The 16,278-nt window shown below is 35.8% G+C and overlaps 1 protein-coding gene across 6 annotated transcripts in view; it reads right to left on the bottom strand.

Annotated features, from left to right (window-relative positions):
• Positions 1-16,278, bottom strand: part of EPHA7 (EPH receptor A7) — a gene marked incomplete at its 3' end in the record, with an annotated part of 162,221 nt that overhangs the window by 43,886 nt on the left and 102,057 nt on the right. The gene's annotated exons all lie outside the window — the stretch shown is intronic.

The following is a 16,278-nucleotide window of genomic DNA, read 5'->3' as shown; positions in this document are numbered from 1 at the left end:
TGTTTAAGAGAGAATGTAATAAAATGTGAGAGACTGAAAAAATAACTCACTTTCTCAACTTATCTCTAATGAAAAAGACTGCAGGTATTTTGCTGATGTGCACCATCAAAGGAGGCCAAACACCACAGTCTTCCTCACATGCACACTGAATATAGAACAAAAGTCCTGTAAAACTATAGCACTTCGAAAAACAACTATGGTATTGGAACCATGCAGAACTTGATCTTGTTCTCAATGTTTAATGGAAATCAATTTTGGTCATGCAAAAGACAAAGAAAGAGAGGACCTGACCTTCAGCCCCCTACAGTAAAAAGCTAAATGATATTTACATGTATAAGGACTTGGTCTTGGAGCAGACTTAGACACAGGAAAGGGGTCTGAGATAAATTTATTAGAAATAATATACTAGAAATAATTTTAAAGATATTAAATTAGAGATAAATTTATGTATCTTTTTCTAACACAGAATCTAATTGTGATTATTTTCTGAAATTTTTGTTTAAAAAACCTGAGAATTTTAAATATTTTAGGTAAAAAACCACCACCTTATTTCAGAACTGTGTATAAAGGTTTTAATATGTAAAAACATGTAAACTCTTCAGATAAAACACAATTCTTACCCCAAGTAACAAGGTGACCTTCGCTTTCTTTAGTTTTTTAAAATAACATAAAACATCTAGAATGCACACTCCTGTATCATTAAGTATAAAAACATAATGATAAAATTAAAATACCTAGAGCAGAATCAATAAAATAACCCTCTAAACATTAAGTTGGATTGTTAACTTCTTACTGCAATTTTCAAGTTTCTAGGGGTTTTTTAAAATTATAAAATGTACATTCATGTAGGTTTTTAAATTAAATTTGTTTACTTTTCATTAGAGGCTCCAAGAATCCATTAAAACTAGGGATTGAAGCCATGCGTGATAATTTTCATTATGAACTACTATGCTGTATATAATCAATACAAAGTTGAAGATCTCTTAATCTAGGCTGCCTAACTGATAAAATCATAAAATTGTATCAGACAAACACCATGGGTTGCTGCACAAAACCAGGATCAGTCTCCTTGCATTCTCTTTCTAAAAGCTTAGAGTATTTTCACTCTTTAATTAGTGAAATATATTCTTTTTCATAGCTAGGACTCCAGAATGCAGCAAACTAATTTACTGTCTAGTTTTCTTTGACATGATTAACTAGTTGTCTTCTTTGCCTAAATGAGTAGTTCTGCATCCTGAATGAATTTCAGAGAGGTCATTATTTTTCATGTATTATTTTCTAACTCATCCAGATAAATATTTTTCAGATTGCTAATCTTACATTTTCAGATGTCCAAAATTGTTAATGTTGGTATTTATCATGGAACAATTTTATATTACCTAGGTCACTGGAATTTGATCTCCACTTTTTGTTTCCTGCTTTTTGTTTTTGTTTATCAAATTTTTTCATTCCATTGGCCACAGCATTCATTTTTCTTAAAGCAGTGACGCCAAATGAACTTGATATTAGTTAATTCTGTGTACGTGGGGAAGGAACAGGAATGCAAAGGAGGAGGGACTGAGAGAGGGGGAAGATTTTATTTGGGGAAATAAAATGCACTGTGTGACATTCCTACTTAAGACCTGTACAAAGCACATCACAAACAGGCATATTCCATTCTTAAAGAATTTCCATTCCAATTAAAATCCCAGTGATTTATCAACATTGCAAGTCGGCATTCAAAATGGTTTGGTTTGGGGTTTGTGTGGAGGGTTTCTGGTAGTTTGTTTTTGTTTTGGATTTTCAGCACCCAAAACTAAAACAGCTGTGCTACCTTTGATTGTTAGAAGAACCACATGAGGAAGAAGAGGAAGTCCAAACCTACAGTCCAACCTTGCGTATGCTGGCAGCTCTGAAGGCAATTATGTTGCATATAATTCCCATACCACATGAGATTCCTAAAATGCAGTATATGCTACCTAACCTTATTTTGCGTCCCCATGTTTTTCAGAGGAAGAAGGGAATCATTAAATTGACTGAAGCCAGAGTATCCTCCTCTGGCAAGGAACACCAGTTTGTTTTCACTGCACGGAAATCTCTTCAAACTAGAGCAGCCACATAAACCAATCCATTGATGTGAGAGGGTAGGCTATCTTTATCCTGCCTTTTGGGCTGCATCTCTTATCTCTGCTTAATGAGAGTGTACAGGTCAGAAGCATTTTGTTCTTTATTCTAGTATAATAATTTCCTCTTTATTCTCTCTGTGGCTTTTTTACAGATGGTTTTACATTCATGTTTTTTTTTGTTCTGGCTTCCTGAAACCTCCTTTTAAAGGTTTAGCCAATTTCTCATTGCCTATCTATGCTAATTAATTAACAACTTTTTATGGTTTTGAAACAGCTATATTTGAGCAAGCTTGAAAATGAGTTAAAGAATACAATTCATCCTTACATAGAAGATAAATTAGGGAATTAAATTATCAGGAAAAAAAACCCAAAAACTCTATAAAAACAGGATTAAAAATAACATTTTTGTTCTCATTTCTAGCTAAACCAATAATGATAATAATAATAATAGCAATAATAATAAACTACTTCAGGGGGTTTTTTTGTAGTAATCTACTTCTTGCCACTGCACCTCTAACGAAGTCTTTCATGACAAAGACACTTCTTACAGCATTTCTAGACAACTAAGTACCCAGTCCTGAATGACTTGAGCATGCATAATCCCTACTGTATCACTTCAGGTTACAAAGAAGCATCACTTGACAGAATCATTATTTCCATAATATATTACACAGGGGGATACAGGCTGTTCAAAACACCATTTGCTATCAACTTTCTTTCTGATATACCTCATCTCTTTTTTTTCTCCTTCCTGCTGACACAACATCCAATGCATCAAACACACACAGCCTCTCAGGGCTAACAGGCAGGTGTACCTACACACGCTGCATAAGAAAGTACTTTGAGAATGACAGGCCCTCAGCACACTCATTCACCTTTTTTAAATGCTTCAAATATACCATTCAGCAAAAGAAAAAATTGATTTTCCCCAGGTTTCAACATCACAGACACTGAGAAATATAACTCTGCTGGGTTTTACTGATAAAGCCTTCAAGTTATATAGATTTCAAGCTGGTCATCATTTTCAGATCAAGTTATAGAAAAAGTTAAAACTGAGGTGACAAAAAGAGCAGGATATTCCAAGGATATATACTGCTCCAGAGAGAATATTGCATCTGGTAGATTGACGTGTTACATCCATGCTGCTAAGCCAAGCATATGGTGCATTATTAATATGTGCAATTATTGAGGTACAGAAAACTGTAGCAATTGTTTTGGAAAGTGCTACTTTTAGTCCAGAGTCATCGGAAAATGCTGTAACATAATACTGCTCATGCCTTTAATCTCTATCCTTAGCTATTCTCTGGTTCTCAAGACTAACATTTTTCTTGATCCATAGTGTGCTTTCCAGAAGACAAAGAGAGGTGTATCAGAACACACCACCACCACCAAAAAAAAACAAAGCAAAACAGCAGAAAACCCCCAAACAAACAAAAACCAAGCAAACAAAAATGCTGAGCAAAAAAACCACCCCAATAAAACCTGAAAATTTAATATATGTGAATATGGACTTTCATATGTAAGAGGAATTAGGCATAATGCACAAATTGCTAGCACAAAATCAGATGTAAATATCTTTTTACTGAAAAAAGATAATTCAGCAAAAGAAACATACCTATCCATTTCTCAGTGATTTCTTAAAGTCCTGAATCTTGAGTGTGTCTCAATTCCATCAACAGCATCAGTCATGGGCACTTGTAATTTGATACTTTTTAAAAAGTGTCTTAGAAGCAGTATCCTGGGTGTTTAGTAGTTCATGTATATGAACCAAAACATTTAAAATCCTTAGAAAAAAGGGTTTCAATCCTGCAGTCACACTTCATATAGAAAATCTCATAAATGAACAGGAGCACATGCTCCTTGCGCAGGACTAAACTCTTTATTAACAAATGCCACCAAATTTATGCTTGCAGCTCCAGTTTCATGACTTATCATACAAATGCTAAAGGATTAATCAGCTATCAGACTTCCTTAACCTTTTCTTTGGATTTCCTTATCTTACAACAGCAATAGTGTACTGAAGTCAATCTGAGCTTTCTCTTATACTTTCTGAAGTCTAACAATGACACTGGCACCTTGGTAGCACCCTTACAGAACTTCCTAAAGGACAAAAACTCTTGGCTTTTGGCCTCTTTAATTTTCATATCATGAAGATATGCAAGAATCATTCAAAACCACCAACTTTTCCTACAGTAGCAATGAGATCAATTTTACATGCCTGCAAAACTGTATCTAAAGGCTCAATATAAGTTTTATGTGACATAAACCATTTTTCTGCAACAGTGTTCTACAGCAGTTGAGGGGTGTTTTGAGTAGTGAGCCTGAAGGGGACATTGCTAACAGATGCAAAACATAGAAAAATGGGGATATTGACATCCCAATGGTTATAACCTACTCTGTTATTTCTTTTTAAGATGTCTTTGCTGCCTCCTTTTTCGGCAGAAATCTTTGGATAACAGAGATGTTTTGGCTCTGCATCTATTTTAAGTGAGACTGTAATCTGGCATTTTACCAATAACAAATGTAAAATGAACCCATGTATGTGTATATAGATATATATGAAAATAGTAGCAGAAAATTTTACTGTTGTTAGATCTTAAATGGTTGTTCAGGAAGAGAATACAAAACTCTTCATACTCCATTACAGTCCTGCACCCAGATTACCCCAAGGGCACCTTTCTGGACTGGCTTTTGCACTGATTTGCTCCCAAGAGCAAGAGTATAAGTGAAGTCATAACCTGGCCTCCAACCGTGTTCTGGTTTGCTCTCAAGGGAAACTTAGGCATCAGAATTGCCAAAATTACTAAATACGAGTGGAAGGCAAACAGATTATACACCTTGAGGAATTGCAGCTGCTGCTGTCAGGGGTCTGGGGGTCAGCATGTAGCACCACACTGGTTTTTGTGCTGGTCTGAAACAGGATACCTCAGCACACATGCCCTCCCTCGCTTCAGGACACATGCCCTTGCTTACTTCTAAGGAGCTGTCTGATGTAAAAAGAGGTCAGTCAAAACCAAACCTTGACCAGGCTTGAGGGTACTGGGCAAATTTTAACACTTTACTGTATAGATATTTCCCTTACTTATATATTCTGTTTCTTAGAAAGCGTTTTGCGAGAAAGGAAAAAAAAAATAAACTGTTTATTAAGTTAATTATGCAAATTATTAAAAATTTCACAGCACTGTTAAATAGCACTAACTTGAGTGCTACTAAAGTCATGATAGAAAACTGCCACAGCTTGTCCTTGAAAAGCTTGGAAAAAAATGCTTATATTTCACTTCATGTGTACACTAATAAGCACAATAATTTTCATGTTATTCTATATGATAATTCATGCCAAAAGACAACAGAAGAGATTACGATAACTCTTAAACTGAAAATTGTTAAGTGTATTGATAGAAATTTACAAGATCTTCTGTTTTGTTACTGTGATATTTCTCTCCCCTCAGTTAAGCCTCCACATGACAAAGCAGCCCATGATAAAAGGTTATTGAGTACCACTGTATTATGCCATTAGTACCTATTGCTTTGGATCAATGGCAGAGAAATTCCCCACTGTGTTTACAAGCTGCAGCATTCAAAAAAAGACCCAAATAAATCAGATATTTTACACTAACAATATCCTACAGAGAAACCATTTTAAATTCCTCGCTGACACACTTTACTTTCCAGCTCATAAATATAACACAGTGTGCTTACAGTGCTGGGTAAGCCATCAGCAAAGGCACACACAGTTGCTCTGAGCCACTTGGGGATGTCATGAGTACATGGGAACAGGAAAGGTAGTCAAGTAATACTTGACTGCATTACTCCATTGCATGTTTTGCCATTACTTTTGTGGCTGAGAAACTCTCAAAATACTTGCTGATCTACAAAGAGGAACAGATGCAGTAGTTGCCCGAACACCATACCACTGAAGATCAAAAAACAGAATCATAAAATATGCTGAGTTGGAAGGGACCCAGGAGGAAAAAAACCCAATAAATATATTCTGATCTCCCCTAATATCACTAGCAAATTTTTAAGAACGCTTATGCTCAAATAGCATTATTACCAAATATGTAGTGATTTACTAATTGTCCATACCTTTTAAACATCTGATGCATTTAAAATAATGGTTTGGTAATTCTTTCATTGAACTCAAAACTCAGCAGCTGGATTGGTTCTGTATGCTGTCTACTCTGGCAAAATTCTGGGGAGGGCAACTAATAAAAAGAAAGAAAAAGAACCTACCAGAAAGAAATGAAACTGTTCAGAAAGATCAGGCTGACAGCTTGTCTATCACATTTTGATTTTTTTCTGGTCACAGTCTACTTCTAGGCCTGTTCTATGAACTCCCCTGTTTCTTCTGCCTGACATTTGTACAAATATTACTGTTATGTCTGCATCTCATTTCTTTGAAAACTGGCAACTTGGGCATCAATCAGTGCTGAACGGATGCTGAGTTGCGTAACAAGTGACAACATCGTTTCCCAAGATATCCACAACTCTTGTTTTGCGAATAAGTTTTGACATGTCAGGCACAAACCTGATTCTTACAAATGTGTTAGAGTAACAAACCACCCTTACAAATAACAGAGAGGGGCTTTTGTTCTCCTGAAGCATTTGTTTTCCTTTGCAGAAGAAGTATTTCTATGTTAATTAGCTTTTCCTTTTGTCCTGTGTTCTTTTGCGATTCATCTTTCATAACTTTTTTTTTTTTTTTAAGAGAAACATCTGCCACCAGCCTTGCAGTAAATCCTTGGCACACAGATATTATTCTTCATTAAAGAAAACAAAACACCACAAAACTCCCCAAAGATGAGGATACTCTTTTCCCTGGTGGGATACTCAGACACATTATGTTCTCCTTCTGTCTACAGTCATCTCTGCTGGCAAGTGTCAATTACAGACATAGGTTTTAGGGAACAGAAGAATAAAAAACAATTTACAAATGCTTTTCTCTGGAAGCAGACAGGTGTAATGACTGAGACTGTTTGCTGTAATTGAATTTCATGCTGTCATCTATTCAGTCACAAATAGATGTCAGCTTCAAGGATGCTACACATGGGGGAAAAAAAATAACAACAAAACCCCCTTAAATATATTCTTATTGCTACTGTATAGCTAAGTTTGCTATTCTAGTTTGACTTCAGCAAAAGCAATTTTTACTTTTAGAGAAGTGTATGAGGTGATTTAGAATTGTGGCTTTGGAGGCCTATAGGGTAGTAAGATTATATTTATTTAGTGTAAGATGTCCAAGACACAATTGAGTGAATTCCAGCCCCATAAAAAAAAGCATTTTGTTCCAGACATAGTAACCAAAATCTGGAAACAAAGTGCCATGCCAAAAAAATTAAAAACAGTTGATCAAGCATTAACAGAAAAGCATATAAATATTCAATAAAGATGTCAGCACAAAACAATAATTATCACAGTTTGATCAAACTGACGCTTCCAAAGACATAATTGTTCTGTGGGGAAAAAAATATTACTGACATTCCTCAAATGTGTAACAACTTCTGTTCCAGCCTTCCAAATTCCTGTGAAATGCATCATAATGGCACTGCTAACAATGGGCATATTTCTGAAAGCAGCATGGGTAGTATTCACAAGGAATACAGGAAGAACTCCATGCAAGAACAGTTTGCATTCTCTTTCATATTATGAGCTGTTTTTCTCCCAAAGAACAATAAATCTCTAGAATTTAAGAAGATGGATAAATGTCTGTCAGGGAATCTCTGCTACAGTGATAAATATCAGAAGCAGTAAGCCTGAAGTTAGTGACTATGCACAGGAGGGAAAGTCATGTCCATGAGAAGAAGGTCAGGCACAGCAGTCAGTCCATGACTCCCTAGGTCAGGACTCGTAGAAGAAGCAGTTTCACTGGCCAGAGTGAGGTCACCACTGTGGAGAACTGCCACAGACACAAACAGAATATTCAAAATTTCCCTTGATGTACAAAAATTCACGTACATTCTGACAACTGAGAAAAAATCCATTTGATACAACATTGATTGTCCCAAATGGAGTAATTTTGGATGTTTGCACAAGCTGTTAAAAAACTACTCTTGTGCAAAAGCAGAAGGAAAACCCCTTATCTTTGGGGGAATGTATTTTGCAAAGTAAAACTATTTGATTGATTTGAATATACAACATAAACTAACATCTGACTATTCAACAGAAACAACTATTTTAGACATAACGTGCAAATTAAATTTACTTAAAAAAAACAGCTTACAAATTTTGTATGAAAATATCTTTAATATTTTTATGTTTTCTTTTTTTACACCAAAAATATTCTAACTTGTAATACATTTATAGGACTTATGCCACTACATATTGTAAACTGTCATGATTTTTAAAATATGTATCCCTACCATGTATTACACAAAAAGTAAACTCTGTACATAATTTCAAAAATATCTTAAATGCTCTTCCCTTTGAGTAGACATTAGTTCCTAAAACTCCTTACTGCTTAAAGCAACTTTGGATTTGGGGGGATTTTTTTATTGTTGTTGTTATTTGAGAACATGCTATGGTTCAACGCTTCTCCAGGTTCTGCTCACCGGAAAACTTTGCAAAAAGACTTGTCTGATGCAGAAATTTATTAAGCTGGAAACACATCAATCATTTAATGAAAGAATTTACTATGTGGTTTTAAAAGCTGTAGAGAATCATCTTTTTTTTTTTTTTTTTACAGGCTTTCTAGTGGCTTTACTTCCCTGAATACTATGAGACTCTAAAGGAAAGTGAAGTTCTGTATCCAAAGGTTAACTTCTTGGAGATTTAGATTACGAAAATGTCAATTGCACAAATTATAAACCCATTTAGCTTTCTGATTAGTTCCACTTTTAGCATACCATTTAGGGCTCAATTCTGACTTCTCATCAATTATATTTTACTTTAGCTGCATTGATTTTATCTAAGTTATCCTTGCCTTATACCAATGGAAACAAGATCAGAACCAGGTCCTAAGGGTAAAGTAATTAAAAATGTAATTACCACAACTGGTTATGCAACATAGCTACATCATTAATTTCCTACAATTTTTTTTATATTTTTTTAACAAAAAGATTACAACTGATTTGCCAATTTCATAGAGAATGGTCTTTACTGTTTTTTTCAGGAGTAATTCTAGATGGGATACAGCCAATCTAACTTAGGCACTTGGGTGCACCTCCCCTTTAGGTGAATACAGCATACATCAATTAAGTGCTTAAGTTCCCCCCAATAGGTTTGCTCCCTGTGACAGAGAGGTAACTGCACTGGAAAGATCCAAAAAGAGAGCCTGCCTGTTTAAACTGAGACCCATATATTTTAAAACATCACTTTAAGACCTTTGAAAAACTTTCTCCACTAACTGCACAGTGAATTTAGGCACTGATTTTAGAAGAAACAGATGACCCAGTAAAGCAAATAAAACTGACATATGACATTTACGTACTTTTTAGGTGAGGTAGACCCCATCTTTCTCACACACTACCTACAATTTCTTCCTTCCTCCTAAATTTTCCTTCACATTTAAGGAGGTATTCCACTATCCTTAAAGCACTTGAAGGTAATTAGCCAGGAGTTTGCTCTGACTTACCTCTCACGCAGATCTTGTAGGATCCAGCTTTCTACATACAATAGTATAAGTCTAACTCCTGATGAGCCTAGAGGTATTTTAGCAAACTGCTATCTAAATACTGTGACTACTTATATAACTCCAGCTTCACAACTGCAGAGAATCAACTTGATGATGAAAATATTCCCACGTAGTATTGAAGTCTGAACTAATATTTTATAAGGAAAAAAAATCCACAAAAACCCAAAGCCAGAACAGCTCTGGGTAGGATTCTTTTTCAATTTTTAATGGCGCGAATAAGTAGTGACTGCATTGACTCCTTTCATCCCAAATGTTGAACTTTAATCAATATCCAGGATGAAGGAGATGAAAATGGAGCTCTTTGCAGTAACACAAAACCATGCAAAAATAAGTCAGAAAGGCTAAATTTAAAAACAACCCAAACAAACAAAGCTGGTTCTGTTTTATTGCACATTTACTCAATATATTGGAAAAATAAGCAAAACTGAATAAGCATATTGAATATTTTATTATGGTTCTATTTATCCTAAATAATAAACTTTAGATCTGATTCTCCATTCCCTCATTCACAGTCAGGGTATTGCGTGAGAGTAGGGTTGGTCTGTCTTTCAGGCTGCATCCAACGTAAGCTGTTCTGCTAAATGAAAGTATGGAAAAATGGTGTCTACACGCCTTTCAAGTCTTTCCAGATTGTAAAGGAGACAGCAAAAAGACCATAAAATGGGAATGTAACAAAAGCAATTAAACTTGAGTTGTAACAACAGCACATTCCCATGTTTTAACGAAAATTACTGTTTTCCTACACAGACTGTGTAGATAATTTTTCAATTACTATTTTCCTGTGAGAGCCTCCAGGTCTTCAGTAGAAAATATTTCTACCTACAGGTTTATATAGCACAAAAGTTGCACTTGCCACCAACAGCAAGAGACTCAAATTTAGTGATTCCAAGGCCCATCACTAGCAGACCAACTCAACTGACATGGGTGAGCAAAATGTACAATATGGGTCATATTTAGATCAGTCGAACAATACAGCATAACTTAGACCAACAGTGTATTAAATAACAGAATGTGAAGGGTTGCACAATATGTAAACAGAAACAGAAATAGGACTACATCCTCTGAATAACAGTCTAATATCTTATTCATTTGAAAAAGGCCCAGTGTAATTATTTATACTCATGAATGCATTATAATACACATATTAAGATAGATATACATCAGAATCATGAACATCTATACCTGGTTTCCTTAATGAATATGGTCTCAGCACCACTTACTATATGACATGAAAAAAATAAATTATTGGTACTGGAATTTCCCATGATAATAAATATACTGAATGTTCATTACTCTCCCCTAAATGTGCATGTAAAAACACTGACTTAAAAAATAGCTGTGCTAAACCACTTAGGAACTCCTCTTATGATCATTCAATGATAAAAGTAGTCAATCTACTTATTACCTAGCTGTGAGTTTTTGTAGATCTTTATGTGAGCACTGCTAAAAAAGGGGAAATAGCAGAGACTACTTAATTTACAGTTTACTTAACTAAACAAAGATGTACTGTATAAATGCTCAGGGATAACAAAAACAGAAAAAAAAGAAAATTCCTCTTTTGTTCTTCCTAGCCAATAGTGGCTGAATTAGTCATAAAAAAAAGCCGGCAATGATATGTGCAGATTTTATTTTAAATCTCTACTTGAAGGCTTTTTCTTTTTTTTAACCTTGTCGTTTCTCTAATCCAAACTAACGGTTTGTGAAATACACATATAAAGTCAGATAATAGAGAGACTCATGGCACTTTTTCACTTTTTTTAGTAACATCTGTATCCACAGGAACCAATCAGATCTTTATACATGCAGTATGTGTGCAGATTAAATAGAATAACTATCTTCAAATGGACATGACTGCAAACCTATTTTAGAAGTAGAACACACAACTGGCTTATCTTTATTAAAAGAACTACTACTGCATACACTACAGTCTTTAAGGTAATGCACAATCCACCATTAAATATAATTCTCCTTATCTGGACTCAAATTTCACACCCCAGTGTGCAATACCTGTGTGGACTGATCCCATCTAATTTTTCACCAGGCATACTAAAATACAAGTCCAGCATTATTAAGGTCCTTTGAGTTAGTGGAGAAGGAGATCCTGCTGGTCTTTCAGATCTTAGGTAAGCAAGTCTTAGGTGTGCCTTTAAGCTAGATTGTTTCTACAGGTGCATCCTAAGATGGAACCTACGTCACTTGACTGGTAGGACTGTTTTTTCATTCTACATCTTTCATAGGGTTTGGGCTTTTTTATAATTTCATTATCATTACTCAATATTAAATCATTAGTCTAATATTTGTTTTCTCTGATAGAAATACAGAGATGCCGATTTCTGGTATTTGTCTCAATTTATTACCCACAGCTGGGAACTAGCCTTCCTAATTTAAACTTCTGAGTCTATGTAGTAAATGCCTAAAAATTCTCCCAAAAAGAAATCTAATCAGGGAAAGGGACTGCCCTAAAAGGCCTACAGAGAGGCATCCTCTCTGGTACAGCTCAGGCACCCAGTTAGGGAGGCTGGACTCCCCTCTGAGGGATGGTGGAAACATCTGCCACTCTTCAAGAGGTAAATGAGGCATATCCTTTAAAGAGTCTGGCTTACTCAGAGTTTAAAATTTGTGTCAATACACAACACACAGCCAAGTTTGGCAGACAGAGTCTACCACCTACCCACCTTTCTGCTGCAGTCATTAACTTTTCTCCAGAGTGCCTAGAAACCACTCTCACCCCCTAGATACAAACAGACTTTTGAGTTTTTGCAAGTAAGTTCCACGAGATTGTACTCTATGAAGCACACGCTAAAAAAATACATAGAAATACATGATAAATTAGGATTGCGACTAATGCAGATTTGTGAGGCTTAACATGTGAACAGCTGGCCAGCTGACCTACAGCACAACAGCCATATGAATGTGTCTTAAGTGAGTCAGCATGGCCTGAAGTTGCAGGATCACCCCAAATTCTGTTTGAACTCTACTGTACAGCCAGCCCATCCAGGCTACAGACTCTAGTGTTAAGAATGTACTTCTCCCCTCTTCCACTCTGTGGTAAAGTGCTTGCCAAAGAATTTAAAGGAATAAAAGGGATCATCAAATTGTTTTTTAAAATATTTAGAATATATTTTTGTATTTGTATTTAGTTAATATATATACTTAATATCAAGGTAGGTCTCAAATCACCCCACTCTCCCCCCCCCAAAAAAAAAAACACAGCAGGAAAGGAATTCCAAATCTGCAACACTTTTGAAGGAGACGGATTAGTTTAGTGTGAAATTTTCCCATTTGTTCCTTTCTTTTCATACTAGCCCGTAGCTCAGGGAATATGGTCCAAGAAGGAAGATGGGAATATGGTCAAGAGAAGGGAGGGGAAGGGAAGGGAAGGGAAGGGAAGGGAAGGGAAGGGAAGGGAAGGGAAGGGAAGGGAAGGGAAGGGAAGGGAAGGGAAGGGAAGGGAAGGGAAGGGAAGGGAAGGGAAGGGAAGGGAAGGGAAAAAGAAAAAAGGGAAAAAGAAAAAAGGGAAAGGGAAAGGGAAAGGGAAAGGGAAAGGGAAAGGGAAAGGGAAAGGGAAAGGGAAAGTCTGGCTCTTTTTATCAGTGCATTCTTTCTGAAAAATCTGTCTCATTAAATTTAACATGAAAAAAGCAAAATCTGGAAAAAAACTGGCCCAGTCCTGATTGGGTATCAGTAGGTGAGGTGCCATGACTGGTCTCAAGTACTGGCTCAGAAGTTCCAGAAGGTCAGGAATGCAAGAAGCTGGCTAGAGTTTAAAGGAAGCTTAACTGTTGAGGGAGAAAGCCATTTTAATGACTTACCAGAGGCTTACAGAAGGTTAAGCTGTCTGAATAGATACAAACAATGACTAGAAAAACGTTAGACAAAAGAAATTCTCCTACCTATAGAATATCAATGTTTATCAGAGGAGCTTTATCTTGTTCTTAACAAGTTGAATCATGCAAAAAACAAGATCAATAAGGGAGGATGCCTTTCAAGCTCCACTGTTGCATAATGAAAATTACTTTGAAGAGCTGGCTGTATGTTCATGAAGAGTTAGAAAACTGTCCCTGCAGGCGCTGGTGACATCAGGCAGCTCAAAATACAGTATTTCACTTGAAGCATATCTGACTCATTCTATTGGCATAAACATCACATGTTTAGCATTAACTGCCTTTACAACCAGCTTTATAAATATAGCTTGCTTCCCTTTCCAACGGCTGTCTTCTCCTTTCTTTTGTTGCAAATATTTTTGCTTGTTACTTTTGCCTCTGACAGTTTGACAGTTATTACCTTAAGACATTGCAGGTGTTCTTTAGTTCTTTCCAAAGAATCATCTAGGTACCTAAAGCCTTCAGCACATTAACAGGTGACTAATTTTTAATGATACACCTAAAAGAATAAAGCTCAAAGGCAGAAAATACAAATAAAAATGAAAGGATGACAGGAGCACTTTATGTTTTTTAAAAATCCAGTGGTATTATTTTTATGGCGATATGAAGAAGAATCTAACCACTAGCACTTTATAACATGGCACTGTAACAGGTTATAACAAATGGAACACACTACACTCTTAATTAGGCTATTAACCAGCAGAGTGAAAGGTGGATAGACAGCGTTGCCATTTGCTCAAGATACAGATTTCCAGATTGTCACCTGTTATCCAGATAGTGGTAGTTTTGCTGGAATGCTGGTTTTGCTTAAACAGTGCACTTTGCCCCAGTCATTCTGGGACTAAAAGTTAATCTCCCTTATTTCCTTTGTTTCCACAGCAAAGTCCCTTTGCCAGTAATCAGGATGTACGAAGACATCCAGAAATGTCCCCTAGCCTGTATCAGCTTTTCCTGGATAGAGCCACAGGCTTCTCTGAATAGAAGTTGATATGGCCAAAACTCTTTCTCCTCCCAGAATAAAGTAGATGAGAAGAAAGGTCAGCTTTCCTTCTATATATCTGTTATCCTATTATTTCTTTCTTATAAATGTAGGATGAGACTGATTTTAACTTTTTTCTCTATAGAATTCCTATCTTCCTTCCACCTTCTCATTTTGTTTGTATTGAAATGCAAAACCAAAGTCCTTCTAGTTCTTGACTGAACTATGATTTATGTTGTTTCATGTATTTAAATGCTTTCAAAGTTTGCAAGTAAAGTCGTGATGTTTAAATAACAAAATGGTAGAGCCTAATGAAGACTTTAGTGTCTCTACTGTTGAAGAACCAAACAGCAAGGAAAAGACAAGCTTCTTACATATAGCAAAATAGAGATATTTTAAGGAAGGCTATATCCAGTCACCAAAAGGATGGGTATGAGAGGTGACCCAAATTTACATATAGTTAAGAGCAACCTCAGAAAGTTATACTTCTAGGTCTCCTCTAATATTACTACAGAAAACCTACACTTAACTACAGTTTAACTTAAACTTTTACTTACAACAGAAAATCTTACTACAGAAGACTGTGCTGTTTGCTGTGGCGTTTGCCCATGGCAGATGAAGAGGAGGATTAAAAGTTACATATGGTTTGTTTAAGAGACAAATATGCTTGAATAGAAATTGTCCAAATTTTTTGTACATCCTACAACTATCTTCCGTCCTTTTAATTGCAAATGGTAAATCTCTTAAAAATAATAAATGGGATATGGTACCTCTTTCCATCCCTCTTTGTTTTGGAACAATTATCTAAATTTGGTCAGTAGAAAGCATCCATACCACTAGCCTGCATCCCCCAAAGGAGTGGAAGGCATGTGATGCAGTGTGTACCGCTTGAGAAAGAGGCCCCAAGAGTAAAATGCTGCTAAGGGCTGGCAAAACAAATTATGCCTTTGCATCATTGGAATCATCCAGCCTTGTGTTAGATCACAGATATAATTTAAAAAAAAAAGAAAATTACGTGACCAGAATAAAGAAGCGATCTTGATGAAATTCATTTTTGTCCTCTTTCTTCCTGACTCTTTTGTCATGGTATTCAAACACAGTTTTCTTCTAAATGAAATTAATGTGTCTTTTTTCAAATTCTCAAAAGATTTGTTTTTTAAAGGTAGCTATTTTGAAATTGCAGTCTTAAAAATGGTTTATTTAATGCACTTTATAAAACTACTTCTCTCTCAGACATATACTTTTATGTACTAATTTGGTGCTTCCATCTTTCTTTTTAACTTTCTAAGCTTATTTTACTGCTTGCATTTTTTACAGCTCCGAGGTAAACAACAACCTCACCTATGTACCTCAGGATATGGCTCTTAAACTCTCTGCACACTGAAGGCTGTGCTACCATCTTTCAGTCAAGATGTATCACCTGGCACTTCTTTTGTTTGGTTGGCTTATGTATTTTCTGGTCTACCTGATTCATTGGAGCATCAGCTGTGAATAGAAGCTAATACACCTGCTTTGTTTTCACTGCTCACAAGCTAAATAAGTCTGCTCACCAGAAACAATCAATACTACAAATGACTTGTGCATTAATAACATAAAAGAAACAAAAAAAAGTGTTAAACTGATGACCCTCTAATTATCACATCTTTATTGAGGCATTGTCTGCATATTTATAAATGCTGT

This window comes from Coloeus monedula (assembly GCF_965178545.1).
Source record: "Coloeus monedula genome assembly, chromosome: 2".
Taxonomy (NCBI): Eukaryota; Metazoa; Chordata; class Aves; order Passeriformes; family Corvidae; genus Coloeus; species Coloeus monedula.
Note: the sequence above shows the minus strand (reverse complement) of the source record. Positions and strands in the feature narration are given on the sequence as shown.